Source organism: Aptenodytes forsteri, unplaced genomic scaffold (genome assembly GCF_000699145.1).
Source record: "Aptenodytes forsteri isolate BGI_AS27 unplaced genomic scaffold, ASM69914v1 Scaffold166, whole genome shotgun sequence".
In the NCBI taxonomy this organism is placed as follows: Eukaryota; Metazoa; Chordata; class Aves; order Sphenisciformes; family Spheniscidae; genus Aptenodytes; species Aptenodytes forsteri.
In genome coordinates, this window is record NW_008796110.1 from 8,615,168 (window position 1) to 8,624,126 (window position 8,959).

At 36.9% G+C, this 8,959-nt stretch overlaps 1 long non-coding RNA gene across 1 annotated transcript in view; it reads left to right on the forward strand.

The window, feature by feature from the left end:
• LOC103905233 overlaps positions 1-8,003 on the forward strand; it is a 56,934-nt gene extending 48,931 nt beyond the window's left edge. Inside the window, exons 4-5 of the long non-coding RNA XR_657939.2 lie at positions 7,396-7,453; positions 7,885-8,003. This is a non-coding gene — a long non-coding RNA (uncharacterized LOC103905233). The remainder of the gene's footprint in view (positions 1-7,395; positions 7,454-7,884) is intronic.
• The last annotated feature ends 956 nt before the right edge of the window (positions 8,004-8,959 follow it).

Consider the following 8,959-nt stretch of genomic DNA (forward strand, 5'->3'; position numbering starts at 1 on the left):
CTGCCCGGAACACTATCCTGGGCCTTGAAAAGCAAGTCTTATGGCGACATGGCACCCCAGAAAGAATTGAGTCAGACAACAGGACTCATTTCTGAAACAACCTCCTAGACACCTGGGCCAAAGAGCACGGCATTGAGTGGGTATATCACATGCCCTATCATGCACCAGCCTCTGGGAAAATTGAACGATACAATGGAATATTAAAGACTACACTGAGAGCAATGGGTGGCATTGCCACCCACAGACAATCTTATTTCATAGATTTCAAACTATTCATAGTTTGAAAGGAATTTCTGGTTCTAGTTCTTTTGGAGTAGGAGCATTACCATCTTGCTTAGAAGAACCTAGAGGTTTTTTTAAAAGAATGTAACCAAATGTTTGTTTTATAGGAAGCCTGATCTCATTGGTGTGTAATGAGCATGTTCCAAAAACACTGATAAGAATTCTGGTCTCAGTGATTGAAGAGGGGGGCTTGGGGCAAGCAAAGTAGAATGAAGTTTAATAACAGTGATTGGATTTATAGGTCACAATTTGGGACTTAGGTGCTTTGATTCCATCTGACCTCTTGTCGGAAGGACAAAGTTCCTTACTGAATCTTTAGCCTGTAATCTGTAAAATGAACTTTTCAACATCTTCTACTCAAGTAGTCTTTCTAGTTCAGAAGTGAATTTGTGATTAGCATGAATTCTGATTCTGTTGATTCAAATATTGTTTTTAAAAAATGTCTTAGTTAAATTTGAGACTCCTTTGAAGAATTATTTTTAAGATGCTCCTGTATCTTTTACCCCAGTTTCCTTTGATTTTTGCTTCCCAGTTAGAGTTTCAAATTACTTAAAATAAATGCAGGTCAGAAATTTGCTAAGCCGTCATTATATTGCAGCATTGATTGCTGGTCATAATCTCACTGGTTTTACAGTAACTTCTAATTCATGCAGTACCTAAGTCTGTTTTGATTAGATGCTTTATGACAATACAGGATAAAGGAGAAAACTAAATATGGAATGACAGCTTAAAAAACACAGTCCTTTTAAATGCAGGTCCACCAAAATGAGCATCACTTTTTCATGTTGCAATTACTCTCTGCTGTGCATTGGAGTCTCCATTCAGTAAACCCTTGTTGAAGAATTGTGAAAGGTTTGACAGATGAGTTGCTGGGTAATTACTTAGTTCCTTTCCATCTCGCTAGCTTTTTGTCTGATAAATGAAGGCTTAAATTCTGATTTCAACAATTCTAATCTCAGTACCACAATCAATTACAGTAAAATGCCAATATATATTTTTTCCAGAGTCTGGCCAATTTAAGACTCCTTCCTTGCAGTTGTTTATTGTTTAGTTCAAGGGATAGCATATGTATGATAAATTTATCTAGTCAGAGATGAAAGAGAAACGTAACTTTAAGTGACAGGTGCATTTTTAGCTGATGCTGTTACCATCTACCAAACAATATCGTAATTCTCTTTTTAAGCAACAGCTAAGTATAAAATGAAACTAAGAGGGCAAATTATTGCTTTGTATAAATATCTCACAAACAACAATAAGGAGAGAGAAAAGCCTCTTCCATGAGAGAAAGCTAACGGACAGTGTTGCCACAAGAACATGTGTTTTTAGAAATTAAAAAAAAAAATTTCCAAGATGTTAAAATAGTGAGATGACTGAATGTTTTTCAATGGAGATAGGGCGTCAAAAGAACTAGAATGAAAACTGTTATATTTGTAAAAGGTTCTATATGATGCTGTCACTTGCAGTAGTGGAAGACTTGGTTGTGCTTGGTTATCTGGACTCTTGTCTTATATTCTTTCTGTACAAACATGTGCCTATAAATAAAGGGTCTGAGGCCAAATGGGTGATTTTTTGGGCTATATACTATAGCTGAGTGTGAATGTTCAGACGATTCATGCAGATATCTGACTTTTACATTCAGATTTAGGTCTGTTTTACTTCTTACTGACTTATACTTGAGCATAAACAAGGAACACCTTCAGAGCTGAAGTCCAACACACACACTGTTTTAAATTTAAGGTTTTTCACTAGCAAGCAAAATTGAACATTGTTGGTCTAGTAAGATGATATAATCAATTAAATAATACCGAAAAGTTTCTTGATATTTTATTCAGAACTAATCATATTACTCTAGACTGCCAGGTATTAATGGTATTAATCAAAATTTGAGTCTCCTGTAAATTAAGCCAATGGATAGGACTGTGGTTCATACTTCATACATATCTGCAACTAAGTAACTGATCAATGTCTATGCAGGTAAAGCAGAAATATCGACCAAGTGTAATACAAGAAAAAGGCAACAGGCTGAAAAGAGGAAGTCAGAGGATGTCACATTTTTCAAAATGTCGTGCATTCTTACTTTCCTCAGTTTATGGTATTTTATTGGAGGCTTGAAGGCATTACTTCTGAAAGGGAATTTAGTGGCTTGTATCCTGTAAACAACTTTGAAAATGTTTTTTGTTGTTGTTGTTAAGAAATGCTTTCTGGAGAAAGCAAGGGGGTTCAAGGAGAAACTGTGAGTCGGTGGCACCTTCAAAGGGACGGAGCAAGGAGAAGCTTTTCTGTCAAGGTGACAAAATGACCAGTGGATTTCTTTCAAGCAGGCATCTGTCTCAGGATACCTGTTGCAACTTATAACAAGTTTCTATAGCTTTTTTTATTACTTGTTGATGCTTAAATGTGTAGCAGAGTCCGCATACATCTGCACTTGCTCAGAAGCTCTCCACGGGGATTTCTCTGGCTATCCCCGGGTTTGCTGAGATGGGCACGGAGGAACTGGGGCTAAGCACAAAGGAGGGGGTACTGGAGAAAGTTACAAAGTCCTTTACAAGTAATGAATATTTTTGCTTTCCAGCATATAACAACTAAATGTTCACATCTTGTTAATATTATTTTGATAGTGAATGACCTACAGTTTTTATATTTTGCACAATATTGGTCCCTGAAACTCTGTTGTATTACATGCCTGTGTGTCTGTCTGTGCACACAGACTTGCCCTACAGAATTTTCTCTTAAGGTCCCAGCCTGCTAAAAAGCTTTAGAGCTGCCATGGGTTTCCAGAGACTTATCTACCATCAGTGCTGGAACTGCTGGACATATGCCTCATATGGATGAGGGGACGATACACACACTTGAGTGGATACTCTATTTTTCTCATCTCTCAGCCAGCTGATGGCTTGCTTTTACCCACTTCTATGTCCCACCACGTGGAGAGCTCTTATGTTAATCAGGGAAATACATTCAGCTCTGTTGGTAACATCTGGATAACAAAAATACCTGAAGGAACCCGGTGTTGAAGGGATCAGTTGGGTTTGCCCAACCGGCTTTATTTCTGGTATTCTTTCAAGAAGCATACCCGTGAGACTCAAACATAACCATGACAAGAAGTTCTCAAACTGCTAATGAGTTTACTATTAACCGTCTATAATCCATGAATATTTATTCCTGATTTTTTTTTAAGTTCTTACTGAACAATTATTTTCATCTTCTGCAACAAGGAAAATGTTCCATATTCACATTTCATCTTTTTGTTGACAATTTAATTATTTCACTATCTTCAGTTCAGTTGTTGTTTGGTTTGGGTTTCTTTTTCTAGTTAAAATTGTGCACTACTTGTATTCTAGATTAACATATATACTTAGTAAGTAATTTTAAATATGAAAATGAACCATTACAACTCACTTAAGGGCTCCCACTGAGTATGTATGTTTATTTTTTTTATGATCTTTTTTTTTTTCTTTTTCAAATTCCTTATTGATTAAAGGAAAGGCTTAAAAGAAAAGTGACAGCAAAAATAGGCATAGTTGCTCAGAATTAATATAATAATGTAATTTCTTAAATGGCACACATTTGAACTATTAATACTTTGGTTTAAAAAATCCATTTAGCTTAGTCCTTGAGATTACTGAACAATTTTCTCTTGCAGAAGTGGCTTGTACTAGAGTCTGAAATAAACAAAAGAGGAGTGTAGGTGTGTTCCATCACATACTGTGGGCCACAGTGGGTCAAATTCATTACCTACTTTTAAATGCCTTTTATTGAAGGATGAAGAGAGTTTGATTTATATGTATTAAAATATTATTCTTTTCTTCATACCAGTAAGCACTGTTAAAAGTGGCTTTTGATTTTCCATACAGGCTGCCAAACACTGGAGAGATTTTTCTCAAAGGGGTTGGATATTTTTGTTGTTGTTGAAGGATGAATCGGAAAAGGGCATCTTCTCCTGTCCTTTTCTGCCTGTTCCTGCACTCATCTGGCAGAGGGCAGGATTCAGGCTGCTGTCAGACAGGGAACACAGAAGGGCTGCACCAATCCGTGTTCAATGAGGGGCTCAAACACCAACACCAGACTCACTGGGAATATGTTTTCCAAGTAGGCTTTGGGTAGTTGCCTACCTTTGAGGAAGTGGAGAAGGGATTCCTGAACCAAGGTAGTGCACCAAGGTAGTCATTGCATCGCCAATATTACCTGCCTTCAACACAGTGATGTCATCCAGTACTTCTGAAGGAGCTAACTTCAGTTGCTTGTAAGATAAGCTGAAACTAAAATAAAAAAGAGAGAGGTAGTCACTTCTAAAGACCTCCAGACAGTGGTCTTCATCTAAATCAGGTGTCTATCCATCCTGAGTCTAGGATTCTCAAATGTGTAGAATAATTCAGTATTAATAGGTGGTACGGCAGGTTCCTTGGCAGTGAGTATTAGGGAGGTGGACTGGTAGAAGGCAGTGAGAATCTCCACTAAAACAGGAGAGGAGAGAGACCTAACATGGAAACAATTTTTGCTGTATATATAGCAATAAACATAAAGATGGTCCATGTGATACACTGTAACTAACCATACTGTAAATAGTCAGAATACAGAAAACCTTCAGAAGGCTGCATATGCATTGATAATGCTTTAGACTAGCATAAATGTTTGTTTGCTGTCTCTAGCTGCTGAAAATAGATTTAAATATAACTAGATTTAGGGAAAACAAATATCTTGATACTTGCCAAATTCTAGCTTTAGTCACTACAGTGAGCCCATTTGAAATTAATTCTGCATTTTTTGTTTGATGAAGGGTATTGCTTTCTTTCAAATCTCCACTTATGACTGATGCTAGCCAGAAAATAATTTTAAAGGGTTAGAAAATCGATTGGCTAGATTTACAGTGTTTTAAAACTTGACACTAGTTCTTTCTTGTTGAGAGTCATTCTCAACTCCCTCAGTCACTCACCAGTCTTCCTTTTGGGAACAATGTCTGCAATGGCTATGGGGGACAGCACCAGATATGAGCATGCTGAGCTCTGGTGGTATCACTGGCAGCTTTGAGTAACCAATCTGCAAACCTTGGGAATTATTAGAGCTGGACTACAGCCTGACTTGGGCCATCTCTAGCTACTGATCAGTGCAAAGATTTCTCTAGGTTTTATACCAATGACATTTGATACAGAACCATTTGTCATCAGAAAGCATTGGGTTAACCTCCAAACTGATGAAATGCATGCACATAGAGTTAGCACAAGTCCTCCTTCCCCCCCAAATCTGTCCCCACAATTTCATGACAATCTGAATTTTATCCATTGCTTTATGACAGCCCATGTGACGCTGCCGGGTGACAATCCATTGCTCTGCTGTAAGCTACTGTACTTCACTGCTTCCCGGGATTGCCCGTGAAGTTTAACTTCTACCTTCTGAGCATGTCTTCATGTGCTGAATATATTGCTGTCATGTAGACTGTAGTAATACCAAGACAAACTTCTAAGGATGTGATTACACCCCATATCTTGTGTTAGATGTTTATGGTACCTAAACCAAAAGCTTAGCCTCCCAGAGTCATCTTCTATTCAGTGCAGAGGGAAAGGCTTTTATGGATATCAGTTCAGGGCAGAATCCCAATTTAGGAGGAACTTGTCTCTTGCTCTGACTGTCATCTCATCATTGTCCTTAGGGTTAGGTGGTGTTAATAATGCTTTTTTCTTTCCTGTCTTGCGTAGAAAACTGAAAGCTTTGTCGGCAATTTAGAGATAATAAATAAAAATTGCGTAAGTCGTGGTCATTAATGATACATGTTGTAACAGCACACGAGTCTCCGTATTTCTATAGAACGGCAAGGGGTCTAAATATGCCTCAATAACTACAGTATACATGCAAATCTAATCTAATGTTTTCTGAGTACTTCATATCATTTTTTTGCCAGAGTAGCTTTCATAATTGCAATAGTCACAGTCTTCTATTTTCTAACATCACAATTTTTGACACTAATATATTATGATCTCCTTTTCCTGGTTAACTAACACAGTGGAGTCAGTATTCATTCTGTATGAGGTAATGCTACATTACAGTCTCATATAGTATGAATTTTACTGTCAGATACTGATGAATGCTGATTGTCAAACATTTCATTAAATTCAATACATATCTCATGTAACTTGAAAAAAAATGCCATATCTAAATCTAAACTTTTCAGAACTGTTTTATAACTCTCAGCAGTGCTTTTAATATCAGGTATCAGAATACTTGATATATAAAGGAGTTAACAAATATATACTTTTCCTGCACATTTTGTTTCAGTGAAAGGCTTTCTTTTCTTCAGTTGGTTACTTTAGAAGTTAAAGCTCCATGAAGGCCCAGTCTAGTACATTAGCTAGTTCCCTGAAGTTTGATTATGAATCAGTTTCTATCTTTACAGGGAGGACATTCTTTATGTCAGGCAAAGTACACATTTCAGTGTCAAGCTTGACATTCTTCTTTTAGCCCTTTGACATGTTAAATAACATAGAAGTCAGACTGCAATGTGTAGAACATCTTTTAAATTTCAATAGCAGAACTGTCTTATATCTTTTAGTCAAAACGATCCTGTCAAATCCACGTGGCCTTCTGAAGCTCAGCTGTGATTGTCACAAACGAAAATTCAAAACTAATGCAGAATCATAAAGAGATACCCAGTGAGATCACTGTTAAAGTTCACCTTTCATTTCATTTGTAACCTTAAATGTGAAACAAAAAGTCAGCCCGCATATGTCAAACAAGACACATTTATCATACAATCAGTTAGAAAATATGTATTTCTGGAGGGACTTGGTCCTTGATCCACCTCATTTATTAAAAGGAAGAAAAGATTCCTGTCCCAATGTAATTAAAGTAACGGGCATGCCATGTGTATTTGCAGTCATACATGGAGTAGTCTGTGTTAGGATTTGAGAGCAGAGAAGGTAAAGGAAAAAGTGAGAGATCTTCTCACACGCCCTTTCACAGGTTTAGTATAAGCTGAGTATTCAAAATTTTAGACATTAATTGATTGCTCTTTTCCTAAGGGCTTTTATGCCCTTTCTATTACTGCATTGTCTCTGTCTGACTTATTTGAGGCTAACGCACTAATGTAGGGAAAACAATAACTCTTCTGAACTCTTCCAGCTTCTCAGAATGACGATTTTGAGGAACTTTGCTGACCATTGTGTCTATCCTTTTGCAGGTAGGTGTTGTTCTCTACCGGAAGCGTTTCTGTGCTCTTGTAGAAACCGTCTGTAGATAAAAATGAAAATAAAACAAAAAAAGTAACAATTTGCTAGTGTTTCCAATGAAACAGAGGGATACCCACAGGGAAGTTGCTATCATTTCACTAAAGTTTTACCATCAGTTAAGACAACTGTGTCCTCTGTTGTTTCCTTAAGAAGGTGGTTATTTTTCACTATTTACCATTGTATTTCTTAACTTTCAAAACTGGTACTGTGTGACACAAGAAATTGCACTCCTCATTACAATTTCAGCATCAGTACATATTAAGCGTTGGCATACACAGTTAAACATATGGCATGCTTTTTCAATTGGATATATGAGGTCTTAATTCATGTTGAGTGTTATGTTAGACTAGGCTATTATATAGCATGTCTTTTCTTATACCAGGGAACAAAAGGAAGGTCTTTAGAGTGAAGTGAAGTCTGCTGCTGTTAATAGAGAACTACCTTGTCATGAAGCTCGCCTAAAAAGTGTCTCCTAACCTTACAACATATCCAACAACAATCTTTCTATGTGCTCAGGTAAATATTATGTTAAATTGGAGGGCGTTTGAGAGTGTGTATTTGAAAGTACAAAGCACTCCACCTTTCAGTGAATGAAACTTTGCAAACTCGGGAAGCCTTGAGATTACTCATATACCTAGATATGTTAATGTAAGAGATGCATTAACGTTAAAGCATGAAAGACACTATTAGTTCTGTCTACCACTGGGCTACATTATGACTGAAGTGTTAACTTTTGAAATCTCAGAATAGATAGATCAAATGATTTTTTGAAGAAGTATATTTATACTTATAAAATAATTTTAATTCAGTATCATCAAATATTTTGGGTAATCTAGTTTTATGATGGACATACACATATACAATTTTAAGATTAAATATGCAAGAGGTCCTGTTACAAAAATCCAACTACATTTAAAAGAACATAATGATATTAACATATAGGCAGATTCCAGGATATACAAGAAGATAATAACAGAAAACGCAGAAGAAACAGTGAGAGTCATCTGATCCATCTTCACATCCCAAGAAAAGATTAACTCACTGTTAATAGATGTTGCTGAAATTACACTGCAAGTCCTCTGGTTTTCAGGGTTGGCTATATCTGACTTCTTTCTTTTGGTCATCTTCATTATTGTCCTTGGTCAAGGAAAGGATGAGAGACAAGGAGTGATCATGGGGCTAGAAACCGCTGAATTTTTGCAGCATAGTTTTTCAGGTTTGCAATTTTCTATGTTAGTTTGGAGGACACTAAACAAAATCACTATACCAGTGTCATATTCATGCTGTATTAATTCTCCATGGTCCAACCTTGACATCTAAAAAGGGAAGATACCATTCTGAAGACCCTCCTTTGTCTGTATTTCCCTCACTGTCTCAGAGGCAACCTCTGTGTTTGGCAGAGAACTACGACTTTTGCCAAATGGGAATTTGTGGAGTTGGGGAAAGGAAGAACAGGT